Source organism: Prionailurus bengalensis, chromosome A1 (genome assembly GCF_016509475.1).
Source record: "Prionailurus bengalensis isolate Pbe53 chromosome A1, Fcat_Pben_1.1_paternal_pri, whole genome shotgun sequence".
Taxonomy (NCBI): Eukaryota; Metazoa; Chordata; class Mammalia; order Carnivora; family Felidae; genus Prionailurus; species Prionailurus bengalensis.
In genome coordinates, this window is record NC_057343.1 from 57,013,688 (window position 1) to 57,028,002 (window position 14,315).

The 14,315-nt window shown below is 33.6% G+C and overlaps 1 pseudogene; it reads left to right on the forward strand.

Moving 5' to 3' along the window:
• The first annotated feature begins 4,802 nt into the window (after window positions 1-4,802).
• The window catches only part of LOC122478745, an 84,700-nt pseudogene continuing 75,187 nt past the window's right edge, over window positions 4,803-14,315 (forward strand).

The following is a 14,315-nucleotide window of genomic DNA, read 5'->3' on the forward strand; positions in this document are numbered from 1 at the left end:
AAGTTAAATGTCAGTCTTATTGTTGTTCCTTTGTAGGTAATAAATCTTTTTCTCTTGCACTTTTTAGCATTTTATCTTGGCTTTGGTTTTTATTAGTTATATTGCAGTGTCTGAGTAAGATTTTTCTTTTATTTATCTTATTTGTGGTGGGGTCATAGCACTTCTCTGTATTTGACGTAAGATCGCTCATCAGTTTTGAAAGCTCATCAGTTACTTTCTCAAATGCTTTTTGTGCCTTACCCTTTTTATTTACTCTTCTGGGACTCTAGTTAACAGATACTGCATTACTCCAGGTTTTATATCTTTTAAGAATTTCTTCCTAATTTATTACTCGCTTTACTTTAGTCTGTTGATCTATTTTCCAGTCAACAAGCACTCTCTTCAGTGGTATAAAATATTTTGTTAATTTATTACAATCATTTTATTTTTAATTTCTAGGATTTGTAGGATTCTCATTTATCTCTAACTCCCTACTCTCTGGTGAAATTTTCTTCTATTTTCCTGAATATATTTATCATAGCTGTCTATGTTAGTCCATAATCTGTAAACTCCTAGATCTGGGTTTTCTATGACTCTGGTTATATTGCCTATATATAACCTATAATTGTAGGTACTGGTCCCTGGAAATTTTCCATGGATTACCATATACTTTCCACAAGGAATTTTTGAAGTTCTAGATATCTTCCCTGAGGTAAAACTTATCCTATTCTCTAACAGGCATGTGGAACAGTAGTTAGATATCCTCAATTTGATCAGAGACTGAGCACTTTGTGTGTTTCAATTTTTTTAGGATCGTTGTTTTTCTGATTAGTCTCCACTGATACAATGCAATCCTCTAAGAGACTCAATAGACAATTTATGGTATTTACCCTTATTATTTAGATGTTTTTGTATTCCAATTCTCTTCTCTAGCAATGTAAGACTTCCAAACCCCACCCACTGCATTTCCTTGTAGGTTTCTTAGCTACAACTTCTGGGATGATTATAAGTGCAGAAATGACTGCACATAAAAGAGGCAAAGAATGGATAGTTCACTTCTCTATAGTACTTTTTTTTTTCTTTTTGTCTTTATAATATTAAGCCATGAAATCCTTGCTGCCTTTGCTGGCTTACAGTCCATTTTTTACCCTTTATTATCTCATGAGTCTTCTGGTCTACCTTTCATTTTCTAACCTCTAATAATTTCCCAGTCTGTTAATCTGTAGGTTCCCTAATGCTTCCACCAAAGGTATTTTGTACTTATCCTTCTTAGTTAAATACAAAATCAGAAACATGTCTCATCTGAAGATCATTGTGCTATTCTTTCTTCCTTGCTGATATCATGAAACTGCATCTTTGTATCCTCGTCATTCTGTGATAAAAATGATGTTGAGTTTAAGCAATAAAACTATAACCATAGGGGCACCTGGTGGTTCAGTCGATTGAGTGTCCAACTTTGGTTCAGGTCATGATCTTACTGCTCCTGAGTTTGAGCCCTGTGTTGGGCTCTGTGTGAACAGCTCAGAGTCTGGAGCCTGCTTCAGATTCTGTGCCTCCCTCTCTCTCTGCCCCTCCCCCACCTCTCAGAATAAACATTTTAAAAAAAGCTATCACCATAATTATGAGTTACTGTAATGTAGTTGGAAGGAATTTGCTTAAAAACTAAGTGGGAAAGGTTGGATTTTTTGCAAAGTCCATGCTTAAGTGTGTGCCTTTTTTTTTTTTTTTCCAACGATTATTTATTTTTGGGACAGAGAGAGACAGAGCATGAATGGGCGAGGGGCAGAGAGAGAGGGAGACACAGAATTGGAAACAGGCTCCAGGCTCTGAGCCATCAGCCCAGAGCCCGACGCGGGGCTCGAACTCACGGACCGCGAGATCGTGACCTGGCTGAAGTCGGACGCTTAACCGACTGCGCCACCCAGGCGCCCCATGTGTGTGCCCTTTTAACAAGAGTGTATGAAAGCATCTCAATAATGTGATATATTTGTTGGGTAATCACTTAAAATTAAAATTGGGCTGGCTGAAGTTCTCATTACGTGCAGTGTCTTTGGAGTGAGGTTCTACTAATGTTTTTTGTGAAATATTTTTTTCAGCTTTCAAGACGCAGATATAGTTAAAATTATTTATTTTTACTGACAATTCTAAAGTAAAAAGGGATCACAGATATCATATTAGTGTTTGGTTGTACTATTTATATTTCAAGTTGTAAATCTAATTGAAAAGCGCAAACACGTATATAATCCATATTTATTGTGTAGGTATAAGTAAATCTTACCAGTATTAGCTCAGTGAGGTAACCTGACGCCTATTTCAGTTTCCTTGTCAGTATTTTGTTGTCTTGACATATTTTTATTTTATTCTTGGAACCCAAAAATCAGCTTTAAAAATGTACAGGAAGAAGCAGACAGAAATGCTGAACTTTGTACTAAAGATGTTTTTGATATCCAAGTCATTTCCTGGGTCCAGGAAACAGTGCTATCTATAATTAAAGAAATGATGTCCATCACTCTCTCTGACCTAAAAATATTTCAGTGTGAAAAAAAAAACCATTCAGAAAGATACGTTTTTAAAAAAATGATCTGAAATGTGCTGTGAGACTGAACAGTATCACATTGGTGAAATCTTTCACCGATACCTTCAGTGCATCAAAAGCAGCTATTTTGATGCCCCACATTCACTTCACCCTCAAAAACAAAATAAAACAAAAAAATGGAAAACCTCATTTACTTAACCTATATTATCCCACCCAACTTGTACACATAACACGTAATAATTTCATCATATCTTGTGTGGAATACATGTCTACATACTAGTCAAGGGAACTATAAGGGGAATCATGGTGGAAAACAAAGAAAAACTGATGAGAAAAAGAACCAACACAACAAAACAAAACCCTGTCTGTACTAGGGCCTTGTTTTCCTCTTTCTGCTTGGTAAGTTATCTATAAAAAAAGAAAACAGAAAGAGAAATATTTTATATATTTCTCATACTCTATTTCCCACCCACATTCATTTAAGTGTTCCTGATGGAAGTACATCGTTATTCAACATACTTGTTTGGAGCCCATTCTATAAAATACCACAGCATTGTGGGTTTTCATCCATCATAGTAGCTACTGACATTTATTGTTATTTTATTATGATGATGATGATCGCATTGTTCTTATTCCTCATAGAGTTGCCCATGCTGCAGTAAGACACTATGCTTCTTGAAAGTCAAAGCTTTGTTTCATCTCAGTTTCCTCAGTGTATGACACAGTGTTGTTACATAGTAAGAATTCAATATATTTTCTTGAAGAGTAGATGACAAAGTTTTATTGAAAATCTAGTCAAGCAGTTTGCCTCTAAATTATACAAACATGCAAGAAGAGATGGTGAAGAAACAGTCCTCTGTTAATTAATGCCTACATGTTGTTTTGCGCTGGCACCAGGAATTAATCACCGTATCAAACACTAAATAAGGATGTAAGTTGAAACTGTTTTACTTTAAATGTTTTATAACCATTTCATTTAAATATATAAAAGTTTTTTTTTCCTTTGACTTTAAAAACATAGGTTATTTTTCCACATAAATGGTATTGTGGTCATAATCTCCTAGAACAGCACACAAACACCCCCAAAAAGACACTTTTTGAACAAATTGAAATGTTATTATTTGATCATTTTACTATTACTGACTTTGAACTTAATTGAACTATGTTTAGATACTGTGGTCTGTATGATACATGTTTGTAAATAATTTGAAACATGCTTTATGGCTCAATATAAGGTAAATGTTACATGTATTCTCTGCATATTTTAAAATTTTTATTTTTTTAATTGATTAGGTATACATTGATATTGTGTTTTAGAACACACTTATTTAAATTTGTCATCAAATTTCTCTACAAAATTATTTTTGTTTTCAGTAGTAACCTTTTAATCAGGGGTATCACTGGCAAGAGGAGGCAACCTCAGAGTCCATGATACTGTAGTTTAATGAATGGTTTACAAAATCTTGTTAATTACAAATAGCATAGATAAATTCTTGATTTTAGTGATAAGCACTTACTAGATATATATAGATTTTTTTTTAAATATTCTATTAACCTTTCCAGGGTTTTTTGATGTGGGATAAGTAGAACTTTTTCAAAATAACTAGTTTTCCATATTGTCAAAATTCAAAAATATGATTATTAAAATTAAAGAGAAATAATATGGGGCGCCTGGGTGGCGCAGTCGGTTAAGCGTCCGACTTCAGCCAGGTCACGATCTCGCGGTCCGTGGGTTCGAGCCCCGCGTCAGGCTCTGGGCTGATGGCTCAGAGCCGGGAGCCTGTTTCCGATTCTGTGTCTCCCTCTCTCTCTGCCCCTCCCCCGTTCATGCTCTGTCTCTCTCTGTCCCAAAAATAAATAAAAAACGTTGAAAAAAAATTTAAAAAAAATAAAAAAAATAAAGAGAAATAACATTAGAAAATAATTGTTATTAAGTCTTCTTGAAAACCAAATATAATTTATGAGGTTGATTTTATGGTGAAAAATGTGTATGTACAAGCTTGGAAACCTCTCTCTCTCTCTCTCTCTCTCTCTCTCTCTCTATATATATATATATATATACTCATATTTGTATATACTTAATATTTAGTATTATGGTCTAATAGTTACAAGTACAGTTCTAGGCACCAGATATACAACAGAGAAATTAGCATAAGGAATTCTCTCTTATAAAGAGCTTAATGACTGTGGAGTTTAGCAACAAGCAATGAAATAAATATGTAATATAATTTTTGATGGCGATAGTGCCTTTAAAAAAAAAGTCTAAATATGGGGGAAAACGGTGACTATGAGGGGATCAGTGCTAGATAGTATTACCAAGAAACACTTGCCTGAAGAGGTGATAATAGGAAATGGGCCAGGTAACGTGTGCTTGATGTACTTGGTTTCAGATTCTCCAGTATGCATAGACTAACCCACTCCTGTATGCCAAGGCTTCAGGACAACTTCAGGTCCAACTATTCCTAGTGGATCTTTATTCTCACAGCTTCTTCATTGTTCTGCAAGGTTTAATTTCTATAATAATTATTTTATCACATATATCGCCTCTGCTTCCCTATCACAGCTTGGCTGATGCACTGATGATGACTTAGAAAACTGTAACTTTTGTGGAAGTATGAATACATTGTAACAGGGTTATTTTTTACCAGTTGAACTAAAAACCCTATTGTAACTCTAGTGACAAGTGTCATTTTTTTCCACCCTCTTCTTTTTATCTATAGTTGTGATGATGAAAGTTACCTCCCATGGCAATTGTCACAAGGAAATCTCTAAATTAATGTGTAAAATAAAGTTTTAACATGGTATTCCTAATTTGAGTACTGTATCATATAAGCTATTAGAAACAATAAATTATTTCTCTCTATTCTTATAATACCTAGCATAGAAACTAAGAGTAAACTTTTCAGAAAATGAAAACTACTCAAATCAAAAAAAGAAAAAAAATCTTGTTATTAACAGCCAGTGTCACTCCACAAATGTCATGAAACAAAAAAATGAATGCCAGCAGGGTTTCCTGGCAGTTATAAGTGCTAGAGAAACGGGGAGGAAGAAACTTTGAACACTGCATAACATATTTGTCTCTGCTTCTTTTCAACTTTTAAATAAATGCAAGGATGGAAATCACACTAAACTAAATTCACACACCTAGAGAGCTTTCAGTGCATTTTAGTTTTCATATATATTTCATTTAATCCATAGAAACCTCCTCCCAATTAAAGAAGATGGTAAGATTATCTTCATGTATAGATAAAGAAAGCACATATAGAAGACAATAAAACTGAAATGTACAGGGTCTAATCTTAAGAAAGTTACCTATCAAGACAAACACAGCAGGGGGGCCATGTCAGTTTATCTCCACATTACATAAGGAATCCCCAACAAGATAAATGGATGAACTCAATAATTATTGGAATATATTCTCAAATTTCTGAGAGTATTTTTTAGACTTACATTGAAAAATCCATTTGGGGGGCACCTGGGTGACTCAGTCATTTAAGTCTCCCACTCTTCATTTCAGCTCAGGTCATGATGTCACGGTTCGTGAGACAGAGCCTCATGTCGGGATCTGGGCTGACACCACAGAGCCTGCTTGGGATTCTCTCTATCCCTCTCTGTCTCTGCCCCTCCGCCTATGCTCTGTCTGTCTCAAAATGAAGAAATAAATGTTAAAAAATTACTTCAGTAATTCATTTTAAATATTAAGTGTAGATTAATTTTTGTTCCATTTGTTTCATAAGATTTATTCAAAATGAGCATTTTTAGAGTATGTCTTGAGAAAATGGATTATGAGATATTTAGAAAACTTAAATGGGAGAGAGGGCTTCTGAAAAAAAAATTTGGGTCACATTTGAGACTCAGATGGCTTAAAGATAAACTATCCTTGTGCATCTATTAAATATTCAGATGCTAAGGATATACAAAAGCACAATTTTATTTTTTGTGCCAACAAGAATAATGCACGGATCCATAATGGCTTTAGTTACACAATGGTTTCCTTGTGACAATAATTTCAGAAGTTTATGATTCATTGATTTCATTAAAGGTTAATAGAATAAAGCTTAGGACTCACAGTAAAGTAGACATGTTCTGGGGTTTTCAAAGATCATTGCCGCTGGTTAAGAGAAAGGCACAGAGTGTGCTGAGATCAATCTCAACTCCTCTGGCACAAAATCAACAACACGACACAAGCTGTTTCCATGCAAGTGTTCTTTCATGCTGAAAAAGTAAGATGCTGAAGGTTAGGAGCCCTCTTATTCAGCACCTTTATTATGGAAACACGAACCGGATCCAATATGTCTTCTTTCATATTATAATGCTCTCTATTCTTTTAATAAAAGCAAAACCAAACTTTGTATTATTCCATTGTACTTTTGGTACTGAAGAAAGGTCTCTGCAAGCCAGGCGGCCCGTGGGGACTGACGAAGATGACACACACAGCTGGGGGAATGGACACGGCTCTGCACCTGGTTGCTTCACTCAACTCTCTCACCCACTTTGGTTTTTCTTTTCTTTTCTTCTTTTCTTTTCTTTTTTTTTTCCTATCCTTCTGTGCTTATGATTCATACAGATCAGGCAGTCATTCCCAAAATGGTTCATCGGTGGGCAGAAGGAAGGGCTAAGGGAAGTAATTTTGTTCTTTGGTAAATCTTACTTAACATTATAGGGAAATACTCATGCATAGGATCATTATTAGCAAAAGATTGCAGTTTTTCGTTTGGAGGCACTGCTGATACTCATTAGCAGGTACTTTCCTCTGAAAGCTAATAAACATAATCCGTGATATGGAGTTGCTAAATGTTATTGATCATGATCTGTCAATATTTTCTCACACTAAAAACTTAACGAAGCTTTATAAAACTCTAAGCCTCCTTCACTGTATGTGAAAAATGTCATTACAAAATCAAGTTTATACAAAAGCTGAGTTGGAGTATTAAATTAAGGAATATGGATAAGTTAAGTCTCACCACTAGTTATGTCACTTGTTTGATGTAGAGCCATGGTCAGTTTTCATAAGTGATTTGAAATTTAGTTTCCTCAAATGTGGAACTGTGAGGTAATACCAAATGCAAATTTCTCTGAGGATCAAATGAAAAACAAAATGTTATTGAAAGACTATTTTTAGAGATTTCTTTTTGATCATGCAGTTAGCAAAAGGCAGGGCCAGTATCTGAAACCCAAGACTCAGAACCAGCTTCACTCCGTTAGGTCATACTTGCTACCTAAGAAGCCACAGAACAGTGTGCTCGTGGCATGAAAGGGAAAGAGTGCTGTGTGTGTGTGTGTGTGTGTGTGTGTGTGCAGGCACACGTTCTTTCCAATTAGTGATAAAGACAGACTTTAGACTTGTTTTTCTCTTATTTATTCCTCTGTTCGTAGGCTCAGCACCTCTAGCACATCCCCACAGAGCTGCTCTGAGTGTAAGACTGAGCCATAGGAATTGTTGATTATGTAAATGAAACACCCCATCTAAGCAGCTCCATGGAGAGAGAAAACAGCAAAGGAGTAGATCCAGACATGAATTGAGTTAATAAAGCCTATAGGGAGTTCCACTTATAGTTTTCTCTCATACAGAGCTGAGAAATTTTTCATTTGATGTGGAATCTCATGGTTTTGCTGTAAATGAGGTTCACTCAATTTCATACTTTGTGTGTGAAAACATGTGTGTGCATGTGCACGTGCACACATGTATATGATTTGTGTGTGAGTGTGGCATGTGGGCATTGGAGCTTAACTGTGTATTTTTTTTATTGTATAATCATATTTTAAGACAGGAAAGAGGAGAATTTAGAGTGAGTCTCATTAAACATAACAAACTTAAGATCTACTCATAGATGTTAATTATGGTGTGAAAGTCCTTATTAGTTATTGCATATTTCATAACACAGAAACTATAGCAGTAAATACTTCTATCCTTTACAGTTCTTACTAATGTAATACTATATCTAAAGCAGTAAGATGCCCTAGATTATGTGTGGTTAATATAAACATAGGACTTGATTTTTCACATTGAAAAATCTCATTATTGGGTTATAAGAAAAGCTAACATTAATGCAGAATGTGTATAATATTCCTTAAAAGTTCCAGACGCATTTTTATAATATTTTTTCAAAATGTAGCATAAAAAAGGTATCACAAATGTATGTCAGGCCAGGTGTACCTTGATACAGGTATACCTGTATAATTGAAACAGTATCCAAAGAGTTAGTCAGTTTTACTTCAATATTTAGTATCCTCATATACAATTGATGGTTAGTGGTGCACTGAAACAGAATCACAAAACGAATGTGACTTACATTCTGCTTTTGTTTCACTTTGTTGCTACTAACCATTTGATACTGCCCTGCTATCTTGAGTTTTATTCTCTCTTCTATTTCCTTTAAAATTAAAATTAAAATTTTGGATGGCTCAGTCGGGGAAGCGTCCAACTCTTGGTTTCAGCTCAGCTCATGATCTCACCGTTCCTGGGATCCAGCCCTGTGTTGAGCTGTGTGCTGAGAGCACAGAGCCTGCTTGGGATTCTTTCTTTCTGTGTCTCTCTGCCCCTCCCCTGTTCATATTCTCAATCTCTCTCTCTCTCTCTCTCTCTCTCTCTCTCTCTCTCTGTCTCTCAAAATAAATAAATAAACTTAAAAAAATATTTTGTTAGGTTTTAGACTTGCTGATGTCTGTTCCGGCTTCTCCAGACAGTTGTCTTACAAAAATATTTCGAGACATAATGCATCTGCAGAGAAAAAAATTCCCACAACTGTCTACCATATTCTATTTAGCCTCTATCAACCTGCAATGAACATAAACATTTCTTTTAGAAATTCTGAGGCCAAACAGCATTCTTTTCATGCTTCCTTTCCCACATAAAATGATATGAAATATCACAAAACCAAATAGTTTCCTGGACTTTGCTTTTCATTTGAATCTTAATGTTGGAATCGCAGGACTTGCACCACATTTTGATACTATTTTAATATCCACCATATTCTTCTACATTAAAAAGTAAACAAGATGAGTAATAAATGTTTGAATGGATGTGAACAGATCTTGATGATTTTTGCCCCACAGGGCTTTATTCACAGAACAAAAAGCTCAATTAAATTGTTTTATGTAAGGCTCTTCTCTATTTGGGTATAAGAATATATCCTTTAAATACAAGGATGAGATAACGTATCCTTCTGTATAGAAAACTAATTTGCACACATTCCTGTATTTTCTGAAGTGAGAGATACAAGTGTGATCATTTCCTTGAAAAATTAGATGAAATAAGGAATAAACACATATACCTTCTGAGAAAAGTTCCTCAAAAATCGTATGTGATTGAATTCTAAAATGAGCATGAAGACAAGTTCTATAATACTAGATTTTAGAATGACTATATATATATATATATATGGATATACATAAATATATATAAATATATACATATATATACACATATATATATAAATATGCTATATACTATATACTATAATATATACTATAGTATATACTATACTATATACTATATATAAATATATTTAAATATACTCTCTCTATATATATACATATACATATATATATACATATATATATATATATATATATATATATATATATAAAGTGGAATCTGTAGGAAAGGGAATGGCTTATGTTTTTCTTTTTCCTGTCCTGAAAGAAGAAATGCTCTTTCAGGACAGGTTGATACCACTATTTATAGTATGAACATGCAATTATCTATTTGGGGACTTGGTATCTTGGCAGTTTTTCTCAATAGAAACAGTCATATTGGCCCTTCGCTTTATACAATAAAGTGAATAATATAGTTGTTTACACAAAAAGCCCCTTTTTGTTAACAATAGAAATTTCTAAAAACTGTGTACATTTGATGGTGTACTCATATTCCTGTGAGGCATAATTGGTGCCAATATCTAGTTTCTTTGTGTTTTTCTGCTGCTGTATTTACCAGGAAGCTTCTATAATTGTTCCAGAATTCACTATCATTAAAATAAATTGCCTATCTTTACATATTTTTCTGTTTTGGTAATTATGTTACTTTTGAGATGTAAGATCCAACAACAGTTTTTACCTTTATATGTGCAGTATGCCTTTCTAAAATGTGGTGTATTTTATTCTTAGTCTTGATGGAGTGGGATTAATTGGGGACACATACACACACACACACACACACACATATACATACACACATACACACACACATATATGAAGTCTATATGCATTTCTATTATGTGCCATCTTGCTATAAATTTTAAATTAAAGTATTACATTTTATTTTTGCTTTTTTATTATTGATTCCAATTCAGTTATTTTTAGAGTTATGACATATGTGCATTACAAGGTAGTGTTAGAATCATAATGCTAGATACTGTTTAAAAGGGATTGCATGTATTTGATGTATATAGTATGGTTATACATATTTAGATTAGATTAAGCATTAAATAAAGTTTCATGAATAAAAAGTAAATGAATTTTCTGATATCAACAGAATATATTACACAATAAATAAAAATCTACTTCATTTTAACATTCTAATTTTCCATAAAATTAAAATAAAAGGAGAAATCATATAGGTCCTTGGAGTACAATTCTTTAAAATTTTATACATAAATAACTGACATAAAATAGCTTCATGACAATATGTAGATAGTTGACCCTTGAACGATGCTAGGGTTAGGGATGCTGACCCCATGCACAGTTGAAAATCTGTGTATAACTTTTGACTTCCCAAAAGCTTAACCACTAATAGCCTACTGTTGACTGGAAGCTTTACTGGTAGCATAATAGTCTGTTAATATATACTTTGTATGTTATATGTATTATATACTGTATTCTTACAATAAAGTAAGCTAGAAAAAAGAAAATATTACTAGGAAATCATAAGGAAGAGAAAATACATTTGTAGTACTATACTGTATTTATGGGGGGAAAAAAAAAACAATGTGTAACTGGACCCATGCAGTTCAAACCCTTATTGTTCAGGGATCAACTGTATTTTGTTTGTTGTTTGTACATAGAATTATCAAATAAGCTATTTTCCTTTACTTTAAACAAATATGAAACATCTAATTCACTCACTTTATATACTAGTATGATTCCTTAGATGTACAGGGATTAAAACAATGAAGTAGTTTTAACATTATAATACCATATGGTATTTAAATACTCACTAAGGTAGGTCTACCTTGCTGGAAGCTGACAAAAGCAAAAATCTGCAGCAACTTGCATCCAAGCACTAATAAACACTTTGGCATGTTGTCACAATTACAGAGGCAGTAGAATATTGCTTCTGTTTCCTCTCTCAATATACCAGGAAATATGTCCATTATTGAATTCATCAAGAGAGTTAGATCAGCATACTTTGTGCATTTAAAACCTAAAAATATATCATGTACATAAAATTCTTTAATTTTCCCTTAACTATAAAATAACATATTGCTGAATTTTTGCTTACTTTATCAATGTGTACAGATGTTTTTCTCAAGTTTCTTAATAATCTTCTTTTGATAAATATTAGCATACTTATTAGATACTTTCTCTCCTCCTGCCTATAAATGAGCTTACGCTTCACTCATTTTTAAACAAACCAACCAAAAGCACTCATTCCCTTTACACACACACAGATAATACACCATATCATCCTTTATCTACAAAAATTTATTTTCCTTTTCCTTTAGAATCAGTCTCCTAAATATTCTATGCAAGCTGTGTCTCCTTTTCAATGCAACATTCACTACTCAAATCATACGAATACCTGTCCCAGAACTCGGAACATTTTCTCTGCTAAAGATCCTCAGTGAACTGCTTTGATCAAGTGAGGATATATATCACTTGATATACTACTATTATCTTACTTGAATTTGCTATAATACTTAAGACTATCGATTTTTACTTCCTTATAACTGTTCCCACTTCTTACCTCAAAAAGCATTGTCAGCTTTTTCTCCAGTATTAATGACAAATGCTACGCAAACTTTGCCAGGGGTTGTATTTCTGTTTTCTGTCCCATAAATTCTATAGTGTAAATTGTTAATTCCTGCTTACCTTTTCTTCTCATATTTTTTTTCATGTTACTACATATGTGGCTCTTTTTCATGTTACTACATACATAATTACCTTATATCTCCTTAGGGATTCAAGCTTTATACCCGTACTAAGTGGCCTTAAGTCAGCTAGTTACTTGTCGTTCTTTTGTCTCATTGGTGTTTCAAACTCTGTAAATTCTGTATTTAATAATCCTTCCACCCATAGATCACAAAACTTCTTGTGTTTTCTCGTTGCTTTCACCCCCCTACACCAATTAGCATAGTTGAATTCCATATTCTTGAATGCTGATACGATGAATTTTTTCCTTCGTTGTTACATCATTAATCCAGACTCTGATTGTAATTCTCTTAGATTATTGGAGCAGCATCCCACATTTCTCTCATTTCTTCTCTTCTTGAAGGCACTCTCCACTGAGAGTTCTAAAATCCAGTTTGCCCATGTCATTACCTTGGCTAAATACAACTTTTGCTCATCAGAGCCTATCCGGGAAACACTGAACTCTTTGTCATATTATGCCAGAAGCTTTATCATTTGGCCTTGCCTAAGTGTCCCCTTTCTACCACTCACCTCATAATTCTGAATTAGGTCCATTTCCATGATAATAGCCATGTTTTCCATTTCTTTCTACTAAGTTGGATCTTCTTTCCTTTCTTGTCTTCATAAGGCAAATCAAGGATAAACTAGTTAGGGAAGATTTCTTTAACCTTTCTCATCAGATTAATTACCGCATCCTCTATTTGATCACCATGCCACACATGTTCTTAGCTTTCACACTACAGGCGCCCCGAGGATAGATTTAATAGCAAATCATAGGAAGTAAAATAAAAAGTAAAATAAAATAATAATTGTGCTTCTCTTAGAAAATAAACACAAATAGTGCAACTTGAAATAATACAAATCAAATATAAATGATAGAAATATATACATATTATATAGTTATATATAATATACATGATTATAATTATACATATATAATTATTCAAATTACCTATTCCATTAAGAGCAGAATAGAATAGTGAAAGGAAGTTTATGTTTTAATGTTATAATATTGTCTGAAGGACACATAAGAGGAAATTAGTGAAAGCATATATGATAAACACATGAACAATTTGTTCATCAATGCATGCATTACTTAACTTTCCATTTAAAATATTTCCCTTTCTGGGGCATCTGGATGGCTCAGTCGGTTAAGTGTCCGACTTCAGCTCAGGTCCTGATCTCACGGTTTGTGAGTTCAAGCCCCGCATCAGGCTTTGTGCTGATGGCTCAGAGCCTGGAGCCTGCTTCAGAGTCTGTGTCTTCTTCTTTCTCTGGCCCTCCCCCAACTTGTGCTCTGTCTCTCTCTGACTCTCAAAAATAAATAAATGTAAAAAAAATTAAAAAATATAAAATATTTCCCTTTCAATTAAAGTAATTAAACTTAAATATTTTCTTATTTTTCACTTAAAAGAATTTACATAGTTAGCTAAAACCCAAAATGTCAAGGAATTAAAACTGTTAAGAATAATTCAAATAATTTTTCTGAAGTGTGATAACAAATATAGATGTTTAACGATTCTTCTAAGATTAAGAAACTGACCATATAGAACAAGAGTCCAGAATCATGTTTATTTTAAATAATTTTTCAAAATTTAGACTATCATTTGACTTCTTTCTATGAACGACAAAGGTATTACCTCTCTCAATATCCCTTTCCAATTACTATTTGCTATACTTTTATATGCCAGCGTACATCACTTATCCTTTCTGTAACACCAATTCAAGCAGT